General features: G+C 45.7%; 1 pseudogene; it reads right to left on the bottom strand.

Moving 5' to 3' along the window:
* Positions 1-22695: 22695 nt before the first annotated feature.
* On the bottom strand, positions 22696-23900 carry LOC148094590 (uncharacterized; annotated as a pseudogene).
* Between the last annotated feature and the right edge of the window lie 463 nt (positions 23901-24363).

Here is a 24363-nt window from a genome sequence, read left to right as displayed (position 1 = left end):
ACAGGGCATTGACGATGATAACAGTGGGTGGATTATATTCTTAAACTTAGTTACAGCGCTTTCAGAAAGACATCTACTTTGATAAAGTCTACTCTCCACTGCTGTGTAATCAATTATTGTAAATGTAAATGTTATCAGGAAATGATCAGACAGGAGAGGGTTTTCAGGAAACACTGTTAAATGTTCAGTTTCTATGCCATATGTTAAAACAAGATCTAGAGTGTGATTAAAGTGGTGGGTGGGTTCTTTTACATTTTGAGAGAAACCAATTGAGTCTAATAACAGATTAAATGCCATGTTGAGGCTGTCATTTCTAGCATCAACATGGATGTTAAAATCACCCACAATAATTATTTTATCTGAGCTCAGAACTAAATTAGATATAAAGTCTGAGAAATCAGACAGAAACTCTGTGTAAGGCACAGGTGGACGATAGATGATAACAAGTCAGACTGGTTTCTGAGTTTTACAGCTGGAGTGGACGAGGCTACGCATGAGGCTTTCATATGAATTAAAAGTCTGTCTTGGTCTTTCATTAATTAATAGACCACAAGTTTTTCCATTTGAGGGGTCTCTACTTGAGATGTTCTGTAAGTGAACCATGTTAACTAAAGTTTGCTTCAAAGTGTCTAATTGCTGTAAACTCATATGCAAGGTCACTTTGAGTTGGTGCACTTAGGAATACAACCACCATCAGTGTCTCCATTCAAAGTGATCTTGATATGAAACATAGAACTCAATTTGATAGACGTAACATGGAGGGTCAGGTAGAATTTGTAGCAGTTGTTGTGTACAACTGGTCCAAGCAGATGCACTTACTGAATTCAAGAGTTCTTGCATGAGTTGGACCAATAATACAAACTTGTAATGAATGCTCTTCCTTACCAGTGAGTCCTGAAGTTCTTTTGGAATATCCTGTGTTGTCTCTGTTTCCAAATCCATGAGAGATCCTTGAACATGAGTCTCCTTTTATATAAACTCAAGACTCCTCTTTCAGTCCCACCCACGTTTAAGTCAATGTCATCTTATTAACACATAAATTAATGATTCCCTGAACTATTCAAAATAAAGACTTCCCCAAATAGGAGCAGTAAGGCAAAAGGAAAACCACAAGTTTTTCCATTTGAGGGGTCTCTATTTGAGATGTTCTGAAAGTGAACCATGTTAACTAAAGTTTGCTTCAAAGTGTCTAATTGCTGTAAACTCATATGCAAGGTCACTTTGAGTGGGTGCACTCAGGAATACAACCACCATCAGTGTCTCCATTCAAAGTGATCTTGATATGAAACATAGAACTCAATTTGATAGACCTAACATGGAGGGTCAGGTAGAATTTTTTAGCAGTAGTTGTTGTCACGGTTTGCAGAGCGGACTCAGGCGCAGACCACAAGTTCCTTCAAATCAAAAGTGAATTTATTTACAGTGTTCTCCACAGTGACATATATATACACACAACGGTGTCTGGGGAAAAGGGGCCGGGGTTCCAGGGTCCGGGAGTGAAAGGGGCAGGAGTCCAGGGAGGGGAGATTCCCATACAGCTCTAGCAAACACACACAGCTCCTCTTCTTTCCTCTACCACTCTTGCTCACGCTCAGTCACAGTGCACAGGGAAACGGGTCCGGGGGAATCTATACACAGACAGAGAAACAGTTAGTCTCCAGGTTCAGACGTACTCACGACCAAAACTTTGCAGAGTGCAGGACGACTGACGCTGATGGCTCAACGATCCAGCGACGAGTAGAGTAGACTCGCCATCTTAAGTAGTGCTCTAATTCTCGTAATCAGCGGCAGGTGTGCTGATCATCCCCAGGTGCGTGGGCCAGGGGCGGGAGCCCATACTGAGCTCCGCCCCGGCAGGAGAAAGAGAGAGGAAGAGGACGAGTGAGAGAAAGAGAGCAGAGGCAAGAGAGGAGAATAAACAAAACAAAACATAGCGCCTGACTGCTGTCAGCTGGCGAGGTGCGGGGACCATGACAGTACCCCCCCCTCAACGGGAGCCTCCCGGCAACCCACCAGGCTGGTCCGGATGCAGGCGGTGGAACTCCTGGAGCATGGGCTTGTCCAGAACGGCCGCTCGCGGGACCCAGGAGCGTTCCTCCACGCCATAGCCCTCCCAGTCAACCAGGTACTGACAGCCACGCCCCCGGCGCCGTGAGTCCATTATGCGAGTGATGGAGTAAGCTGGCAACCCCTCCACGAGCCGGGCGGGAGGAGGGGGCCTGGAAGGAGGGCACAGAGGACTGGACCGGACAGGTTTGATTTGTGAAACATGGAAGACATCATGGATTTTCATATTGCGAGGGAGTTTTAACTTCACAGAGACAGGGTTGACCAAGGCAGAGATTTCAAAAGGGCCGATGAAGTTGGGTGTAAGTTTTTTGGATTCGGTCCTGACAGGAACAAAGCGGGTAGAGAGCCATACCTTCTGGCCGACAGAGTATTCGGGTGCTGGGGTCCGGTGCCGGTCTGCGATGCGTTTGTTGTTCTCCTTCGTGCATAGTAGGGCCGCCTGAGTTGCCCGCCAAACTCGTCGGCACCTGCGCAGATGAGCCTGGACGGAGGGTACAGAGTGCTCACCTTCCACAACAGGAAAAAGAGGAGGCTGATATCCCAAGGAAGCTTCGAATGGAGACCGGCCGGTGGCAGAGGCAGTCAAGCTGTTATGGGCATACTCGATCCACGGCAACTCCTCACTCCAGATGGTTTGATTGGTGGAGGCGACGCAGCGCAGGGCAGTCTCCAGTTCCTGGTTGGCCCACTCGGACTGGCCGTTGCTCTGAGGGTGATAGCCTGAGGATAGACTGACCTTTGCTCCCAGAGAGTTGCAGAACTCCTTCCAGACCCGAGAAGTGAATTGAGGCCCTCTGTCGGACACTATGTCTTCCGGGATCCCATGCAGGCGGAAGACGTGCGTGGCGAGTAGGTGTGCGGTCTCTAGAGCTGTGGGAAGCTTAGGCAGAGCAATGAAGTGAGCCGCTTTAGAGAAACGATCGATTATGGTGAGAATGACGGTGTTACCTGCTGAAGGAGGTAGCCCGGTGATGAAGTCCAGTGCTATGTGAGACCATGGCCTGGAAGGAGTGGATAATGGATGGAGCTGGCCCGCCGGGGGTTGGTTCAATGGTTTGTTTCGGGCACAGACCGTACAAGCGGTGATGTATTCCCGAGTATCTTGGGTGAGTGAGGGCCACCAGAAGTACCGCTGGAGAAACTTGACGGTGCGATGTATCCCTGGATGGCATGGCTGTGTGAGCCCATTGCAGGACCTGGGATCTGACAGAGCGCGGAACATCGAGTCTGTGGGTGGGTCCCCCTCCCGGGTCCGGTTCGGCTTCCTGAGCCGCCCAGATGGCCGCCTCGATCTCCCAGGTGATTGCCCCGATAGTACAGGTTGCCGGCAGGATGGAATCCAGATCCGCCTTTTCTTCAGCCGCGGAGAACTGACGGGAGAGAGCGTCCGGTTTGACGTTCCCGGAACCGGGTCTGTAGGTGATTGAGAAGTGGAAACGAATGAAAAACAGGGCCCATCTGGCCTGTCGAGCGTTGAGACGTTTCGCCGTTTGAAGGTAGGCCAGGTTTTTGTGATCGGTCCAGACCACGAAGGGTTAAGTGGTGCCCTCCAGCCAATGCCGCCATTCTTCCAGGGCGAGCTTAATCGCCAGCAGCTCCCGGTCGCCCACATCGTAGTTACGTTCTGCAGGGGTGAGACGACGGGAAAAAAAGGCACAGGGGTGCAGCTTACCCTCCTTCTGTTGGGAAAGGACGGCCCCCACTCCTGAGTCGGATGCGTCGACCTCTACCACGAACTGAAGAGTGGTGTCAAGCTGGACCGCTGAGGCAAACGGTTTCTTGAGCTCCTGAAAGGCTGATTGGGCGGCGTCACTCAACTGAAAAGCAAGCTTGGGAGAGGTTAACTGGGTTAATGGTAAGGCAATCCTGCTGAAGTCCCGTATGAATCTCCTGTAGAAGTTAGCGAAGCCAAGAAAGCGTTGCAACTGGCGACGGTTGTTTGGCTCGGGCCAGTTCACAACAGCCTTGACTTTCACAGGGTCGGGTCGGAGATCTCCACGCTCGATTATGTACCCTAGGAAGGCAACAGTGGGCACATGAAACTCACATTTCTCGCTTTTGACGAACAGCCGGTTCTCCAGAAGGCGTTGCAGTACCAGCCGGACCTGGGTCTCGTGTTCAGCCTGGGAAGAGGAGAAGATCAGAATGTCGTCTAGGTAGACAAACACAAATCTGTTAATAAAGTCCCTTAGAACATCGTTGACCAGAGCCTGGAATACTGCAGGTGCGTTAGTGAGGCCGAACGGCATGACCAGATACTCGAAATGTCCAAGGTGGGTATTGAACGCTGTCTTCCATTCATCGCCGTCTCGAATCCGAACCAGGTGGTAAGCGTTTCTTAAGTCCAGCTTGCTGAATATGGTGGTGCCCTGGAGAAGTTCGAAAGCAGAGGTGAGCAGAGGCAGTGGATATTTATTCCTGACCGTAATGTTATTGAGTCCCCGATAGTCAATACAGGGTCGGAGGGTCTTATCCTTCTTTTCCACAAAGAAGAAACCCGCTGCGACGGGTGAGGAAGAGGCACGGATGATGCCGGCAGCGAGGGATTCCGTTATATATTTCTCCATAGCCTCCCGTTCCGGCAACGAGAGGCTATAAAGGCGGCTGGTCGGTAAGGGAGCTCCTGGCAGCAGGTCTATGGCGCAGTCGTAGGGCCGATGGGGTGGCAGCAACTGGGCTCGGTCCTTCCGAAACACCTCAGCGGGATCGTGGTAAACAGACGGCACATCCGCTAAGTCGGAAGACCGTGGTGGCTCTGGGCCGGTGACCGATGTGTTAGGAGGTAAGGCAGTCTTAAGGCAGGTCATATGACACTCCTCTCCCCAGCCAGTGATGCCTCCTTTCTGCCAATTAATAGTGGGGTTGTGTTGCTGGAGCCAGGGATGCCCGAGAACTAACGGCGTCTGGGTGGAGTGAAAAACAAAAAAGCTAATCTCCTCCGAATGATTGCCAGACAGTGTGAGGGTGAGCGGTTCAGTGATGTGCGTGATGTCGGGGAGGCGCTGCCCTGACAAAGCTGGGAACTGGAGTTCCGTGTTTGTCGACGAGCCCGTAGCCGCTCATCCACCTTAATGCACAAAGACATCAGTTCATCAAAAGCAGTGGGAAGGTCCCGCATAATCAATTCATCTTTCAGATCCTCACGAATGTTATTTAACAGTGTGCTCCTGAGCGCATCCGGTCCCCAGCCGGTTTCTTCTGCCAAAATCCAAAAGTCGATTGAATAGTCTGCCATACTCCGCTTACCCTGCTTGAAGTTAAGGAGGCGGCGCGCCGCAGCCTCAGCTCCAGAGCCTCTGTTAAACACAGTCTTAAATTTAGCCACAAACACCTCAAAAGAAATCCCAGGGTCGGAGTTTAATACCACCTGGGCCCATTTCAAAGCACGATCCCTTAGCATCTGTACAAAGAAAGCAATCTTCGCCCCGTCATTGTTATGGAAGCGCCGCTATTCGCGGAAAATCAATGCGCACTGGGCCAGAAAACCAGAGCACTTTTCCGACTCACCCGTAAAGGGTTCAGGCGAAGGCAGAGGACCGTCAGAGGATGGACTGGCTGCCGATGAGGGGCTTGCTGTGGCCGCCGCGAGTGTTTCCTGCGGGGCAGGGTGAGGTGGCTGGGGATTCCCCGGCTGTACGCCCCCTGGTGTAGTCAAACGGGAAACAGCTTGGGTTAGTACGGCGATCTCACCTCGCAGCTGGTGTAACATTTGTTTGTGGCGGGTCAACGCCGCTTCTTGGGAAGCCAGTGCCTGTCCGACGGTATTCTGGTCTGCTGAGTCCATGTTGTGGCTGGATCGTTCTGTCACGGTTAGCGGAGCGGACTCAGGCGCAGACCACAAGGTCCTTCAAATCAAAAGTGAATTTATTTACAGTGTTCTCCACAGTGACATATATATACACACAACGGTGTCTGGGGAAAAGGGGCAGGGGTTCCAGGGTCCGGGAGTGAAAGGGGCAGGAGTCCAGGGAGGGGAGATTCCCATACAGCTCTCGCAAACACACACAGCTCCTCTTCTTTCCTCTACCACTCTTGCTCACGCTCAGTCACAGTGCACAGGGAAACGGGTCCGGGGGGAATCTATACACAGACAGAGAAACAGTTAGTCTCCAGGTTCAGACGTACTCACGACCAAAACTTTGCAGAGTGCAGGACGACTGACGCTGATGGCTCAACGATCCAGCGACGAGTAGAGCAGACTCGCCATCTTAAGTAGTGCTCTAATTCTCGTAATCAGCGGCAGGTGTGCTGATCATCCCCAGGTGCGTGGGCCAGGGGCGGGAGCCCATACTGAGCTCCGCCCCGGCAGGAGAAAGAGAGAGGGAGAGGACGAGTGAGAGAAAGAGAGCAGAGGCAAGAGAGGAGAATAAACAAAACAAAACATAGCGCCTGACTTCTGTCAGCTGGTGAGGTGCGGGGACCATGACAGTTGTGTACAACTGGTCCAAGCAGATGCACTTACTGAATTCAAGAGTCAAGTTCTTGCATGAGTTGGACCAATAATACAGACTTGTAATGAATGGTCTTCCTTACCAGTGAGTCCCGAATCTCTTTTGGAATATCCTGTATTGTCTGTGTTTCCAAATCCATGAGGGTTACCTAGACTTGAATCTCCTTTTATATGAACTCAAGACTCCTCTTTCAGTCCCACCCACATTTAAGTCAATGACATTCAGTCATGAAACCAATGGTTGGCTAACGACTGTAGTAGCGGCCCATTGTATTTTGGTTTCCTCTTTTGTCTCCAGTAGCTGTTGAAGGTTTTGTGCGGCTTCAATCAGAGGCATCTTATTAACACATAAATTAATGATTCCCTGAACTATTCAAAATAAAGACTTCCCCAAATAGGAGCAGTAAGGCAAAAGGAAAACCACAAGTGTTTCCATTTGAGGGGTCTCTATTTGAGATGTTCTGAAAGTGAACCATGTTAACTAAAGTTTGCTTCAAAGTCTCTAATTGCTGTAAACTGAAGCTCTTTTGGAATATTCTGTATTGTCCGTGTTTCCAAGTCCATGAGAGATGCTTGAACATGAGTCTCCTTTTAGATGAACTCAAGACTCAATTTGGCATTGATATTTGACATCACAGCACAGAAGCGAGTCTGTCATTGATATTTGACATCACAACAGAGAGACGAATCTGACATTGATATTTGACATCACAAAAGAGAGAAGCGAGTCTGTCATTGACATTTTACATCACAACAGAGAAGCGAGTCTGGCATTGATATTTGACATCACACCAGAGACGAATCTGGCATTGACATTTTACATCACAACAGAGAAGCGAGTCTGGCATTGATATTTGACATCACAGCAGAGAAGCGAGTCTGGCATTGACATTTGACATCACAGCAGAGAAGCGAGTCTGGCATTGACATTTGACATCACAACAGAGAAGCGAGTCTGGCATTGACATTTGACATCACAACAGAGAAGCGAGTCTGGCATTGACATTTGACATCACAACAGAGAAGCGAGTCTGGCATTGACATTTGACATCACAACAGAGAAGCAAATCTGGCATTGATATTTGACATCACAACAGAGAAGCGAGTTTGGCATTGATATTTGACATCACAACAGAGAAGCGAGTCTGGCATTGATATTTGACATCACAACAGAGCAGCGAGTCTGGCATTGATATTTGACATCACAACAGAGAGGTCAAATCTGGCATTGATATTTGACATCACAACAGAGAGACTGGATGTGATGTCAGAACCCTCTAAATCGTGTAATTTACAGATATTTAATTCCAATGATTTGACTGCATCATTGTGTCTTTGAGTTATGACCCAAACTCTCTTTCAACTTTGTGAATAAATTCACGTCCCCCTGTGACCTCATAATTACACCACAGTTCAGATGGCATGAATGAGTCATGAGGTCACACCAACAGTGACAACATCAGCAGTGACATCACTAAAGTTGCCAGGTGAGTCCATAAATAGAACCCGTGACGTGGAGCAGGTACCGCCGTTTTGGACGATGCCACCACGCAGGTATAGACGCAAACGTGCTTCTCGCCCTGTTCGCAGACGCAGGAGAGCCCACAAGGCCTCGGGTGTCCGCAGACGTGGGAGAAGATACGGTCGCAGACATTAGTCAATCTCAATAAACATGTAGGATGAACATCAAAATGTTGTCCAATCAAGTTTTTTTTAGATAATATATGTTGTTGTTGTTTTGTGTTTTTTATCAATGTTGTGAAAAAAGTTAAGCTTAGTAAGCCATCAAGCACTGATTACTCGTAGAAGAGCACCAATAGGAGACAGAACTAATTGATCCTTCAAAACCGTTCAACTTAGAAAAACCATTCAAACACCGTTAGATTCCTCTTCTTTTGGACATGACTGCTTCTATTTTTCTCATTTTTAACATTTATATTTTTAATTTTATTCAACTTTATTCAACAAAAATTTCCCATGTATTTCAATGGGAGAGTCTTCAAATTTTCATTCAACTTACTCATTTTTCAAATCTAACTACTTCCACATACATTGACATAGAGCCACCATTCAAACTTTAAAACGAAGCCAAGACATTCAACTATTCAACTTGTATTTATCTTTTCAATATCTGTCATACTTTTTCTTCAGTTCCAGTTTAAGTTTCATCCTTTTTTTCAGCCGTTTCAGAGTTTATAATGGGTGTGTATGGGACGGAATGTTGGCGCTAGAGTGAGACAGCTCAACTGCTAGAGTGAGAGGAGGGGGGAATTAATCTTAAAATCTTTTCTTAAAACTGCTGCTGTGTCCGCAGCGTTTGCTCTACAGCTATGATGTTACCCTCAAAACGTAGCCATCGCTGTCCTCTTTCATCTAATGTGTTTATTATTGTAATAGGTGTTATGGTTCTTTCATAAATGTCACCAATGCACAGCCTCCTCCCTCCAACTCTTCCATAGACTCTAATGTTAAAAAGGCTCGGAAAGTTTGTCTGAAAATCTAAAGTACAGGCTGTCTTTACAATGTCACCACGTCCATATAATAAACTCCACAGGCATGAAACCTGAGAATTTGGTAGACTAGACATTGCTGCCGCTCACGGTGAAAGACCTTTGTCAATACGACTTGTATTTTTCATTTCGGAACGATTTGTTTTGGGCTGACGTTTCTGTTCATTTAAAGCAGCAAAAGTGAGGCACATGTCTGTGTGCATGTGTATGGAGCCATTGGGTGCAGTCACTATAGCAACCAGGCTCACACCTGCCTGCTTAACGAGCTCTGTCTCACTCTGCCAAGATTCATCTTAAACACTTCTCTTTCAACTGCTGCTGTGTCTACAGTGTTTGCTCTACAGCCATCATTTTACCCTCAAAACGTCGCCATCGTTGTTCTCTTTCCAACACTGTGTCTTTTAAAGCTCAGACATTTAAAATTTTTAAACTGTGTGGATCCAAGTGGAGGGATCACATTTTAGTCATTCAGTGATTCAAAGAATATGAACTTTTAATATTCATTCAAATGTTTTCTGACTCTAAATTGTGTTTTCTCATTTCTTATGTTTTTCTCATTTACAATTAAAACATTTTCAGCTGTTTTCCAACTTCTTCTGTGTGGATGTCAGCTTTTAGCAGTTCAGCACTTTTGTTTTCAGGCGAAAATTTCTGTATTTTTGATCTCATTCAACATTTTTAACTTAAAATTCAGCAATTAATTCATTTCAGTGCATACATTCAGATTCAAGCATTCACACTGCAGTTTCTTCAGGAAATGCACTTTCTAGTTAGAAGGTGTTATTATTCAGTCTGATAATGGATTTTAACATGCCTGACCAATGATTGTGGAGCACGTCCATGTAGGATCTTATAAATACAACGAGCAAACTTAAATGTTTTAAAATGTTCAAAACTTAATATATTATATTTCTGAAGTATGACGGAAGGAAAAAGTTTCATATTTTTAAAAATATCCAATTTCATATGATCAAATTTATGTCAAAAAGTTCATATTTATTCCTCCTATGTCATGTGTGAGTACTGTACTGTAAATGTCATATATATCAGATGATACTGATAACCTAATGCTAATAACTATGCAGAGGTCTCTAGGCCTCGACTTTTATGGAGCATGTGAAGTTTGGGGCAGAGTGGACAAAGAAAAGTTTCTCAGCAGGTTCAACAGGTTGCTACAACACAGGCCGATGAAGTATTGCACTCACTCATCCAAACTGGCAAACACGTAACATACACCCTAAGACTGATCCTGCTTTTTACTCCTTTGCTATGATTTAATTTGATATTATGTAGCCTTGGAGACAGTTTGCATAGATTAGAATGTTAGATTCCTGTGATGTCATCAATGCCCGATGTTTTGTTTTAATGTCTTGTGATAGTTCTAAGTGCAGACAAAGTCAGAGTTCAAGTGAGTTTAGTCCAATTTTGATCCAGTTTCTGACATGTGGTCAAAATCTTGGCCGACCTTTACCACACCACGTGCTGTGGGTGTGCGTAAATATCTAGGTGAGTAAAGTCTCCTTTATCTGTTAAATTCATCTTAATTTGGGGCTTTTACTTCAGGTGTTTTGATTCAGCAGTAACCAAGTGATCTTTGTACAAACTGCAGACCGCCACACTGATCCCTGATTCCTCAGGATAGAGGACAGGACGTCAGATGGGCGAATCAAGAGCTCCAAACAGAAAGATTGTGCCACAGAAAGACTGGAAAAAGCTTCCCAAAGAAGCAAGGACAGCAAAAGTCCGGTTGGCCTCAGCCATCTTGTCTTGGAGAAGTGTAAGTGAGACATTCAGAGATTTTTTGTTTTATAGTTATTGATCATCTGTAGGCCTGTGTGGAGTTCAGAGGTCTAATTGGTTTTGGTTTTTGCAGCTGCTTTCAGAAAGAAGAGCAGCAAAGGAAAGTCAAGCAGCGATGGAACAAAACAACCACGCAGTAAAAAGAGCAAGACATCAAGCTCACAGGAGGAGGCCAGCTGCTCCGTCTATGAGTCAGATACACACAGCACATACAAAAGTCACACTAAAGGTAAGAAGTACATAGGTAAGTTCACACCACACCTGCAGTGATAGAGCCTCTTTCCCAAGCTCTCAGAGTTTAGCTGGTATCCATCTGCTAATCACTAGGAAGCTTCTAACAAAGACTGTATGAATGTGTACATTGAGGCAAAGTCAGCTTTCCTACATACAACTAATCACAACCCCTGTGTTTGTTTTGTCTCTCTGTAGAGGACTTTGAAGAGAAATACGAAGAGCAGGATAAGCTGATATTATCTCTGTTGGCATACAGTATGATGTCATATAAACGGATGTCATATATGATGTCACCACCATAAAAAGAGGTGGACCTTGCTCGCATCCTCTGTAGCTGTACGCCTATATGACATCATACTGTATGCCTATATGACATCGTACTGTATGCCTATATGACATCATACTGTATGCCTATATGACATCATACTGTATGCATATACAATATCAAGCTGTCTCGTTCCAGGACTTCAAGCTGAGTGCATACATGAGACAAGGCTGTATGACATATATGACATCATACTTTAAGACATATGACATCAAGCTGTAAGACTTATAAGACATGAAGCTTGTCAGGGTTATATTGTTGATTGTCATATATGCTTAGAGTTTTATAGTCAATGTCATGTTGGTAGAGGGTTGATCCTTAGGAGTCTGCAGAGACTTTGTGTGCATTCCAGAGTGTTCTGGCATTCACACCCACATCCTGGGAGCATGGGAGAGTTCGTACCTGCTCTTATTGTTTTGTGGTAGGATGAACGTATCTATATCTGTTTTAGTCTAAGTGCCTTTTGTTTAGATGAACTGCTGGACTTCCAGCCCAACGCACAACGCACAGGCAAGGTACTCTTTGTTTGTATGTATACGTCATGTTAATGAACCTATGTATATTCATGTAACCTCAATAAAAGGTGCAGTGTTACGAGGGAGCGGATGAGAGCAACTGGGATCAAGCGAAGGAACGGCGTTTGTCCAGTTCTCTCCCGTGCACGAGAAACATGAAGAACTTTGCCGACTCGTGTCTTGCTTTGCTGTGTAGTTAAATTGTCTTGAAAGTTTCAGCGAATAGGTTTGAGCTAGAAACCTATCAAAGTTGCATGTCATACATGACATCAACCTGTATGCCTTTATGACATCATACTTTATGCCTATATTACATGAAGCTGTATGCCTTTATATAACATCATACCGTATGCATCGATGACATCAATCTGTAAGACTTAGATGACATCAAGCTCTTTGCCATGAATGACATCATACTGTATGCCTTATATGACATCATACTGAATGCCTTATATGACATCAATATGAATGCATATACGATATCAAGCTGTCTCGTTCCTGGACTTCAAGGTGGGACAGCTGTGGCAGTGGGGAGGTGGAAGCTGGGCTGGGAAAATGAAACTATGAAGAGACCAGGACATTGGTTTCAGGTGAAGGGGACAGGTGGGGGGCAAGGCCCAGATGAGGTCGAGGTGCGGGGAGGCAGGCAGGTGAGTTTCAGGCTAGTTGGCAATGCTGTACCAGCAGCTGGTGGCCCAGGTCCAGAAAAGCGGGGATGACTGAGGCGAGAACCCGAGCCCCGGCTCCGACAGTCTCGGTCGTTGTGTCTTTGGGCAAGACACTTCACCTGTTGCCTATTGGTGGTGGTCAGAGGGCCCGGTGGCGCCAGTGTCCGACAGCCTCGCCTCTGTCAGTGCAACCCAGGGCAGCTGTGGCTACAATGTAGCTGCCATCACCAGTGTGTGAATGTGTGGATGACTGGTTGTGTAAAGCGCTTTGGGGTCCTTAGGGACTAGTAAAGCGCTAAATAAATACAGGCAATTTACCAATAAGTTTTATGTATTCCATGACATCAAGCTTTATGTCATAAATGATATAAAGCTGTGTGCCATGCGTGATATCAAACTGTATGCCATTAATATAATTAAGCTGTATGCACATATGACATGTTTTCGTCATGATCCTGGTGTTTCCCAGTTTTTTGTGTTTGTGTTCTATTTCCGGGTTATTGGTTGTTCATGGTTTTGTTCTTTTGATGTTATTTGTTGTTCTTGTTTCTAGTTTAAGTCTCTGTCTTCGTTGTGTTCCATGTGTCATATTTTTTCAGTTTGTCTCTCAGTGTCAAGTGCACGTGTTTGTGAATTGTCCCAGTCCTACGTGCAGAGTCTAGTTTTGCTTCCCCTCATCTTGTTATGTATAATTATCCCAGCTGTGTCTTCCTCCTGTTTCTCATTCCCTGATTGCTCCTGTGTGGATAGAAGCCCTGTGTTTTCTCCTGCTTGCTACTAGTCCATCTGTGTAACCTTAACCATTAAGCAGTTCAGCTGCACCAGTCCACAAAGTCCTGAGTCAGTCCTCTGTACTCTTTGTCGTCCCCATCAGTGATGAGGCCGACTACTGCAGAGTCATCAGAGAACTTCTGCAGGAAGCACTGGGTGGAGCTGTGGGAGAAGTCTGCAGTGTAGATGGTGAAGAGGAACGGAGCCAGAACCGTTCCCTGTGGGGCCCCCGTACTGCAGACGACCCTGTCCGACACACAGCCCTGAGTACCCTCCTGTGGTCGGTCGGTGAGGTAGTCCAAAATCCAGGTAGTAATATGACATGAAGCTGAATGCATATATGACATCATACTGTATGGCTATATGACATCATACCACAAGGCTTATATGACATCAAGCTGTATGCACATATGACATGTTTTCGTCATGATCCTGGTGTTTCCCAGTTTTTTGTGTTTGTGTTCTATTTCTGGATTATTGGTTGTTCATGGTTTTGTTCTTTTGATGTTATTTGTTGTTCTTGTTTCTAGTTTAAGTAGCCTGCCCACAGGCTTAGAGTCCACATGAATTCCTTACCATGAATAATTACTCTCTGGATTTTAGGGACCAAATCAGCTGCTGTAAACTGGCAGGACTTTAATGCCACCACAGCAGATTGCGTCACAGTTTTGCAGCTGGGTGTGGTGATGGATTGGCTGGTACGTCACATCATCCCTGATGACAACAACACATCTGAGATGCACACTGACATTTCAGAGGGTAAGCTGAATGTTAATTCTTTAACCTGTCGCATTACAAGGCTTGAAAATTCGGTGTTGTTTTCGGTGTTGATCTTCTCTCTCGCTCTTGACGAAGGCGGTCGCACTTTTCTCCTCCTCCTCCTCCTCTCCCTTATCTTCCCTGCTTAGCCTCTTGTGTCCTTGTCTTGTCTTGTGTTTTTACTTACTTTTTCCTGGAACACTCTCTCACGGTCTGTTCTCTAAAACCTAAAAGAGGAATTCTGGATTCAATTCAATTCAATTTCAATTCAATTTTATTTATATAGCGCCAAATCACAACAAAAGTCGCCTCATGGCGCTTCATAGATACAGAGAAAAACCCAACAATCATATGACCCCCTATGAGCAAGCACTTTGGCGACAGTGGGAAGGAAAAACTCCCTTTTAACAGGAAGAAACCTCCGGCAGAACCAGGCTCAGGGAGGGGCGGGGCCATCTGCTGCGACCGGTTGGGGTGAGAGAAGGAAGACAGGATAAAGACATGCTGTGGAAGAGAGACAGAGATTAATAACAGATATGATTCAATACAGAGAGGTCTGTTAACACATAGTGAGTGAGAAAGGTGACTGGAAAGGAAAAACTCAATGCATCATGGGAATCCCCCGGCAGCCTACATCTATTGCAGCATCACTAAGGGAGGATTCAGGGTCACCTGGTCCAGCCCTAACTATATGCTTTAGCAAAAAGGAAAGTTTGAAGCCTAATCTTGAAAGTAGAGATAGTGTCTGTCTCCTGAATCCAAACTGGAAGCTGGTTCCACAGAAGAGGGGCCTGAAAACTGAAGGCTCTCCCTCCCATTCTACTTTTAAATACTCTAGGAACAACAAGTAGGCCTGCAGAGCGAGAGCGAAGTGCTCTAATAGGGTGATATGGTACTACAAGGTCATTAAGATAAGATGGGGCCTGATTATTTAAGACCTTGTATGTGAGGAGCAGGATTTTGAATTCAATTCTGGATTTAACAGGAAGCCAAAACAGGAGAAATCTGCTCTCTCTTTCTAGTCCCTGTCAGGACTCTTGCTGCAGCATTTTGGATTAGCTGAAGGCTTTTCAGTGAGTTTTTAGGACTTACTGATAATAATGAATTGCAGTCGTCCAGCCTGGAAGTAATAAATGCATGAACTAGTTTTTCAGCGTCACTCTGAGACAGGATATTTCTAATTTTAGAGATGTTGCACAAATGGAAGAACGCAGTCTTACATATTTGTTTAATATGTGCGTTGAAGGACATGTCCTGGTCAAAAATGACTCCAAGGTTCCTCACAGTGTTACTGGAGGCCAAGGTAATGCTATCCAGAGTAAGAATCTGGTTAGATACCATATTTCTAAGATTTTCAGCGCCGAGTACAATAACCTCAGTTTGATCTGAATTAAGAAGCAGAAAGTTAGCGGCCATCCAGGTCATCGTAGTCAAAGGAGCTTGCAAAGAAAAGCGTCTGGACTTCTTTAAGTTACTTGAAGACGTTTCACCTTCATCCGAGAAGCTTCTTCAGTTCTAAGGTCAAATGGTGGAGAGTCCCAGATATAAACCTAGTGGGAGTTTCCCCCCACAGAGGGACAAAAGGACCCCCTGATGATCCTCTAATCGCCTGCGCCAAGGTGTGAAACTGGGTGTGGGTCCCAATCAGCCAGAGTTTCGGGTAAATTCATTGTGAAACCTGGCCCCACCTTATCATGTGATTTCCTGAGGTCAGATGGTCCAGGATGTGAGTGGGCGTTAAGGCGTCTGGGGAGGGAACTCAAAACTGGACTATAGATGGCAGAGAGTTGGTGTCGTAAACCACCGCCTCTGTTCAAAGATGGTCGCTCACAGTGGACATAGATGGCTTCTTTCACTCCTCTTTCAAACCATCTGTCCTCTCTGTCCAAAATGTGAACATTGGCATCCTCAAAAGAGTGACCTTTGACCTTTAGATGCAGATGGACAGCTGAGTCTTGTCCTGTGGAGGTGGCTCTTCTGTGTTGTGCCATGCGCTTGTGAAGTGGCTGTTTGGTCTCTCCAATGTAGAGGTCTGGGCATTCCTCGCTGCTGTACAGCAAACACCACATTGTTAAGTCTGTGTTTTGGCGTTTTGTCTTTCGGGTGAACCAGTTTTTGTCTGAGTGTGTTGCTGGGTCTGAAGTACACCGGGATGTCATGCTTGGAGAAAACCCTCCTGAGTTTTTCTGATACACCGGCTACATAGGGGATGACAATGTTGTTGCGTCTGTCCTTCTTATCCTCCCTCACTGGTGTCTGATCTTCTTTTCTGTGCCTCTTTGCTGACTTTAAGAATGCCCATTTAGGATAGCCGCACGTTTTGAGTGCTTTCTTTACATGTGTGTGTTCCTTCTTTTTCCCTTCAGGCTTAGAGGGAACATGTTCTGCCCGGTGGTGTAGGGTCCTAATTACTCCAAGTTTGTGTTCCAGAGGGTGATGGAGTCAAAGAGGAGGTACTGGTCCGTGTGTGTGGGCTTCCGGTAAACTTCGATGTTGAGGTTGGCGTTCTCTTCAATGTGCACAGCGCAGTCCAGGAAAGGCAAACAGTCGTCCTTTGTGTCTTCCCTGGTGAACTTGATGTTTTTATCCACAGCGTTGATGTGCGCAGTGAAGGATTCCACTTCTTGTGTCTTGATTTTGACCCAGGTGTCGTCTACATATCTGTACCAGTGGCTGGGTACTCTTCCTTTGAAAGAGCCAAGAGCCTTCCTTTCCACTTCCTCCATGTAAAGTTTGGCTACAATAGGTGACACGGGGGAGCCCATGGCACAGCCATGTTTTTGTCTGTAAAAGCCTTCGTTGTATTTGAAATATGTAGTGGTGAGGCAGAGGTCTAACAGTGTGCAGATCTGATCGGGTGTGAAGTTGGTCCTGTCCTCCAAGGAGCCGTCTTCTTGTAGTCGTTTTCTGACAGTCTCCACTGCCTCCGTGGTGGGTATGCACGTGAAGAGAGAGACCACATCAAAGGACACCATGGTTTCATCTGGATCCAGGGTAAGTTTCTGGACCTTCAGTGAAGTTGGTGGAGTTCTTGATGTGGTGTGGGGTGTTCCCCACGAGAGGAGCAAGGATGGTAGCAAGGTGTTTTGCAATGTTATAAGTGGCTGAGTTTATGCTACTGACTATGGGTCTAAGTGGGACAGCTTCCTTGTGGATTTTAGGAAGTCCGTAAATGCAGGGTATGGCATCCCCTGGGTAAAGGCGGTGATATGTAAGGCGGTCAATGATTTTGTCCTTTTCCAAGTCTTGAAGGCAAGCTATAACTTTCTTTTTGTAGCTGCTGGTGGGGTCTCGCTTTAAGGCTTCGTAGGTATTGTTGTCACTGAGGAGAGTAGTGATCTTTGTATGGTAATCTGTAGTGTTTAGGACCACGGTGCATCTTCCCTTATCAGCTGGTAAAACAGTGATGTTGTGGTCTTTGCTCAAGGAAGCGACGGCCTTCTTTTCCTGTATTGTGAGGTTGGACGGAGGGACTTTGGCACTGGAGAGTGCCAAAGTCTCCAGTGCCACCATTTGACCTTAGAACTGAAGAAGCTTCTCGGATGAGAGGTGAAACGTCTTCAAGTAACTTAAAGAAGTCCAGACGCTTTTCTTTGCAAGCTCCTTTGACTACGATGACCTGGATGACTGAGAACCTTCACAGACATCAGTTTTCTTAGTTTTTCACTTTTTTTTTTCTTTTTTTTTTTAAGTAAATGCCAAGCATGAACCTTAACGCACTAAAGAGCCATAAAACTGGATTAAGTAACAGAAACATCTACATATCATGACTCAAAATAGCAATGCAACAAGGCAGCATCAAACAGGTTTAACCAAAACATTTCACTTCAGATCAAGCCTGGTTGTGTGAAAATCATTAGTCCATCTTTTGTTGCTCCAGCCAGACGTAACTCTGGGGCAATGTCTGGGCCTGAGATTGTAATGTCCACCAGCAGCTGGGTGCTGGACAGCTCTGGGTGAAAGACTGTCTGAAACAGCTCCCACACCAGAAGAAGAGTCAATGTCCGGTAAATCAAAGGGGAGTGGCTCAGAGTCAATGTCAGTGTCTGCAGGAGGGCCAGGGTGGGCCTGAGAGTCAGAGTTCAGATCCTCTGCGGTCTCTCTCCCAGCAGGCGATGAAACAGAATGTTCTTTGGAAGTGAGAGAGTATGATGTTCACAACATGATAAACATCTGCATCCACACCGGAGTCCACCCAAGTGAGCCTGTAATTAACATCACTGAGTCTCTGAGATACACACAATGGTCCCTCAAACAGTGGTGCAAGTTTAGCAGTAAAGTTAGACTGAGCGTCTGACCTGGGGTGCGTCTTAAATCTCACAAGGTCACCAACACGAAATGTGGCATGTCGATGTCTCAAGTCATAGTAATGTTTTTGTCTGTCATGGCTATAGTCCAGAGCTGCTTTGGCGTGGTCGTGAGCAGTGTTGGTCAAGTTACTTGAAAAAAGTAATCAGTAATTAATTACTGATTACTTCCCCAAAAAAGTAATCCCGTTACTTTACTGATTACTTATTTTCAAAAGTAATTAATTACTTAGTTACTTAGTTACTTTTTAAAAACATGATTTACAACCTGAATAGGTGATAAAGTGATAGATCTTTCAGCCCAATTCTACTTTTTCTGCATAATCCATCATACAAAATGTAATCAAATGGAAAAGTCTCTTTTTAAAACTTGTTTTGTTAGTTTTAATCTTTTAACTTTATGCATGAAGCAAAATTTTAATTATATGCACCATTCTCTGACTTGAAGAAATTAGTTTAACATTTAAACCTATTTTCTGCACATTCCAGCACATACATACATACATATATATATATGTATATATATATATATATATATATGTATATATATATATATATATGTATATATATATATATATATATGTATATATATATATATATATATATATATATATGTATATATATATATATATATATATATATATATATATATATATATATATATATATATTGTTTACACTCACTCTTTCAGATGCAAGTAAAACACAGCAGAAAATAAATAAAGTCAAAGACTAGTGGTCCTTTTGCTCTATTTTCACCTGTAAAGCAGGAGTAGGGTAGGCGGAGGGTTATCCTGGTGCAGGTGTGCCGCAGCGGTCAGTGGAAGGATACGGCAGTTTCTCTGTGAGTTTCCCATTACGTCGTAGCGCACTCGGTGCTTGCTTGGAAGTTTAGGGGTTTTTTTTCGCTGTAAAAAGAAGTTTTCTTCCCACGCACAACGGACACTAATGTTTTTGTCACTTTTTACGGAATCAAACTCAAAGTAAGGTCAGTACTTCCACACTTTAAACGCTGCACGCTCATACTCTCTCCCGCACTCGATATATGATCCATTGTTGATCTGCACACAGCTGTTGTCACACACGTCGCACTCGCTTACGTCACTGTCATGAGACATTCTCGCAAGAAAATCACGGTTTTAGTAACGCAGTAACGCAGCGTTCCCACGGGAAAGTAACGGTAATCTAATTACCGTTTTTGCAATAGTAATCCCTTACTTTACTCGTTACTTGAAAAAAGTAATCGGATTACAGTAACGCGTTACAAGTAACGCGTTACTGCCCATCTCTGGTCGTGAGCTTCCTGCAGGGAGGCTCTCAGAGTCTCAGGGTAAGGCACACCCGGTTCATCAACACCTGCAGTAGAAGGCTGAGTGATAAGGTCAAGCGGGGTGTCTAACTCACGACCATAAAGCATCATGGCAGGAGTCATACCTGTACTGTCATGGGGGGCGGTACGCAGAGCAAAGCAAATCTGAGGGAGAAACCTGTCCCATGATGTGTGCTTATCACCTACATAAGCGCGGATTGCAGTTTTCAGAGTCCGGTTGACGCGTTCAGTAGCATTTGTCTGAGGGTGATATGCCGTAGTGAGTCTGTGCACCGAGCCTAAGGCAAAAACAACATGTTCAAAAAGCTCCCTCACAAAAGGAGACCCTCTGTCAGAAATCAGGTAAGTGGGTGTACCATGTCTAGCAAAAATGTCAGTAACGAATTTACCAGCTGCTACCTGAGATGTAGCTTCTTTGACAGCGCTGGCTTCAACCCATTTAGTCAAATAGTCAACAAACACGATCAAATAAGCATTACCAGTGGGGGTGCGGGGAAGTGGCCCAACAAAATCCACACCCACATACTCCCAGGGTTTCTGGGGGACAATGGGAACCATAAGACCAGCTGCTTTTTTCTGACTTGGCTTGGTGAGTTGGCACACTGAGCATGAAATCACATAGCGTTTCACATCAGCTGCCATTTTGGGCCAGAAAAACTTAGAAAATGTCTTAGAAACACCCAAGTGACCTGCTGTGGGGTGGTCGTGGTAATAGTCCAGCAAGGTGCCTCTCATGGAAGTAGGGGCAAACAGTTTCAGCTCTTTCAAAGGGTGCAAAGCACATGTGGATTTGGGGTCTCTGTAATACAAAAGAGAGTCATACACAACATACTGTAACAAGGTGGCATTGTCCGAGCTGTTCAGAGAGTCTGCTTCAGTGTCTCTGAGGAGTGGACCTGTGACATGATCGTCTAACTGCAGCTGTCTCAATTGTGAACGGTCAGCCAGAATGACAGGGGGCAGAGTACGAATGTCCAGGCTGCCCATGACAGCATGATCTGGTAAAAGATCAGTCGGCCTGTCACAGGTCAGAGGCAAAGGGTTGCGTGATAGTGCGTCGGGAACTTTGTTTTGTGCACCAGGTTTGTGCACTATTGTGAAATCAAAGTCCTGCAAACGAAGTGACCAGCGGGCGAGTCGGCCCGTTGGGTTTTGACGAGACATGAGCCACCTGAGACTGTTGTGGTCAGTGAAGATGGTAACATGAACACCTTCAACATATGGGCGGAGGTGTTCCAGAGCCCATATCACAGCAAGGCACTCCTTCTCTGAAGTGCAGTAGGGGAGTTCAGCTTTGTGAAGGGAGCGACTAGCAAAAGCCACAACATACTCACGACCCTTGTCATCCTTTTGCATCAACGCTGCCCCGAGACCAATGTCACACGCATCTGCGTGAATGAAAAAGGGACGGGTGAAGTCCGGAAATGACAGGACCGGGGCTGATGTGACATGGTCTTTCAAAGTGTCCATGGCACTTTGACAGCTGTCGTCCCAGCGGAAAGCATTGTCCTTTCTGGTGATGGCGTGAAGAGGTTCGGCATGGCGGGCATAATTCTGAATGAAGCGCCGATAATAGCCAGTCAAGCCAAGGAACTGACGGACGTGTTTCACCGAGGTTGGGGTATCAAACTCCTTAACCGCCTTTACTTTGTCTGGATCGGGCTTAACACCTGATGATGTGATGCAGTACCCGAGAAAGGTGAATTCATCGAGGCAGAATTGGCACTTTTTGAGCTTCAATGACAAGCCAGCAGCTTGGAGTCTGCCCAGCACCTCCTCAAGATCCACCAAGTGCTGTTCAAAGGTAGGTGAGGCGATAACAATGTCATCCAGGTAGACTGCGCACGTTTTGTAAATGAGGCCAGCAAGCACAGAGTTCATGAGTCTCTGAAAAGTTGCAGGTGCGTTGCAGAGCCCAAAGGGCAGCACCCGAAACTGGAAGAGACCGCAGTGAGAGATGAAGGCAGTTTTAGGCTTCGAGTCCTCTGCTACAGCAACCTGCCAATAGCCTCGCGCTAAGTCCAATGTCAAGACAAACTTTCCCCGTGCCAGAAAGTCCAAAGACTCATCTACACGAGGCAGGGGATAAGAGTCTTTTCGGGTAACTTGGTTGAGCCCTCGAAAGTCCACACAAAACCTTGGTTCCGCGGCCGCTCTATTTACAATGACTACAGGAGCTGCCCAAGGGCTTGTGGAAGGTTCAATGATGTTGTCCTTCAACATTTGTTGCACTTGTTCTTCAGTCACACGTTTCTTAGCAGGTGACGTGCAGTAGGGTGGGAGATTGACGGGTGTTGCATTGCCAGTCTCTATGGCGTGCTCATAGAGAGCCGTTCGACCAAGTTGACCATCAAACAAGGAGCTAAACTTGCTGAGCAGATTGAGTAAAGCATCCTTGTTGTTCTCTGAGAGACTTGCTTCAGACAGTTTGGCTGTTAAGTCTGAGCGAATCAAGTCCAAAGACATTAGTGTTCCAAGTGAATGTGAGTAATCATTTTGAAGGTCCTCTTCATCGTCTGCGAGTGGGCAGGGGATGTCCTCAATGTAGACTGTTTTAGATTAGTGAATAGAAACAGAAGCTCTTGCCATAAAATCCATTCCCAGAATGAAAGGAGAGGGCAAATCTGGTATTATTGCAAAACGCTGGTAAAAGTTCTTGTTCATGAATCCAATATTGAGCCAAATAACACCCTCAGGGATACAGGGAGCATTATTGGCGAGGTTAACTGCAGGACCATTCCACTTACTTGTGTTTCTAGAGTAAGAGTTATTTACTCGAATGAGATCTGTTCGTACAGCCGAGAGGGAAGCACCCGTGTCGAGGGTAGCATCCACAGATGAAGCATTGAAGTTCACTTTCGTTCTTAGCGGGGTATTCCAGTGGACTTGTGAAAAATTGTCTTCCAAGTGTCCAAGACTGTGTCCACCCTGTAGTGAATCGGGCGTGTGAGGCTCCGTTAGTAACTGGGGGAAGGTTGGCCTCTGTGAAATGTCCTCCCCCCCTGTAGTTTCCCAACTGCCTGTATTGTGGCTGGGATGTGGTGCTGCTTAATTCCACCTTTTCATGGCCAGGGTCAGAGGGGCCAGGTGCCGGCAATGGCTGGACTGGGCCATGCCTAGCAGTGTTTGAGGCTCGTTGTGGCAAATGAGGTTGGGTGTTACAGTTTGGGCAGGTGCGTGTAGTGAACCCTGGCTGAGAGCATTTGAAGCAGTAAGGTTCAGGCTTATAGTTGTCTTTGCCACATAAAGCAGGCAGTGGTCTTTGTGGTCCAAGCACTGAGTGAAGCTCATGAGCACGTAGCAGCAGGTCCATTACAGAAGTGACATTAGCGCCATACAGGGCAACTCTGTATTTTTCAAGAGCATGTTTACTAATCAGGTCGATTCTGTCTTTTTCAGGTGGAGGACTCTTCAGTTTGTCAAACTCACTCAACATGTGAGCAACAAAGGTTGGGAGCGGTTCGTCCTGAGCCTGAACACGATCCAAAATTCCTCTCAGGATGCGTTCTTGATTGTCGGAGGGCAGAAAAACTGTCTTAAACAGTTGACAGAATTGAGCCCATGATGTGATGTGGGAGCTCAATGCCTTGAACCATTTCCCGGGCTCTTTTGCAAGAAAGTGTGGAAGTTCGTTTAGCAATTGCCCATCGGTTAGGTTCAATGAGGCTTTGTATGTGCCAACTGCATTTAACCAGTCCTCAGGTTGCACTTTGCCGTCCCCAGCATACACAGGAGGCTCCAGTTTGGCGTGATGTAAAGCTGCCGCAATCACTCTGGAAGTGCTGCTGAGCTCGAGTGAGTGAGATGGGAGGAAAGGATTTGTAGGTTGAAATGGGTTGCTGGGCAGGAACGGATTGGTACTGTTGGTGGGTTCAGTTTTGTCCCTTGCAGGAACATGAGGTGTCGATGTGGCCATTGGGAAAACAGGAGACTGTGGGACTGCAGGAGGGGGAGAGTTCCCCGTTGTGAGTTGATCCCACTGCTTTAGTAAACTCTGCTGTATGTTCAGTGAGTCACGTAAACAATCACTAAGCTTATTCACCTCAGTTCTTAACTCCACCACTTGTTGGCTAAGGCTAGGAGTCACATTTTCAACTATCTGGCACATAGGTAACGTGGTAAGTTCCATGTCTGAGTCAGAGTCATCTGGGTAGTGTGCCATTGCGATTTCAAAAAAAATTAAGCCGTTCCAGGGCACAGCGCAGTTATTGATATAGCAGTAAAAGAGTCAGCTAGGTCAGACTAGAAAGACAAAACTGCAAAAATGCCATTCAAGATTAAATTTAGAAAAACCACAAATAAAATTTCGCCCAACAACTGAAATTAGCCTGTAGTGATCAGAACCATGTTATTACAATAGCATGTCTGCAACACTAGAGCTCAATGCAAGATTAGTTTTAAATCGTTTCGTTATACTGAGCCGAAGACCAGCACCAACGGTTGTAGTCGGCCAAGTTATCACTTACATGTGCTACAGTCAGTCTAGTCTCAGCAGAGGGAAAAGGGAATGAAAAGCCAGCAGAAATGTTTATGTCCAGGCTCTCCACAGAAGAATTAATCCTTAGAAGACGAGACCAACAGCACGTCCAAATAACAGATCCACAGAGTCCATTCGCGTCGCGGAG

This window comes from Neolamprologus brichardi, unplaced genomic scaffold, assembly GCF_056152115.1.
Source record: "Neolamprologus brichardi isolate AB-2024 unplaced genomic scaffold, ASM5615211v1 NODE_ptg000033l+_length_6344489_cov_1, whole genome shotgun sequence".
In the NCBI taxonomy this organism is placed as follows: Eukaryota; Metazoa; Chordata; class Actinopteri; order Cichliformes; family Cichlidae; genus Neolamprologus; species Neolamprologus brichardi.
The sequence above is the reverse complement of the archived record's forward strand: the minus strand, read 5'-3'. Positions and strand labels throughout refer to the sequence as shown.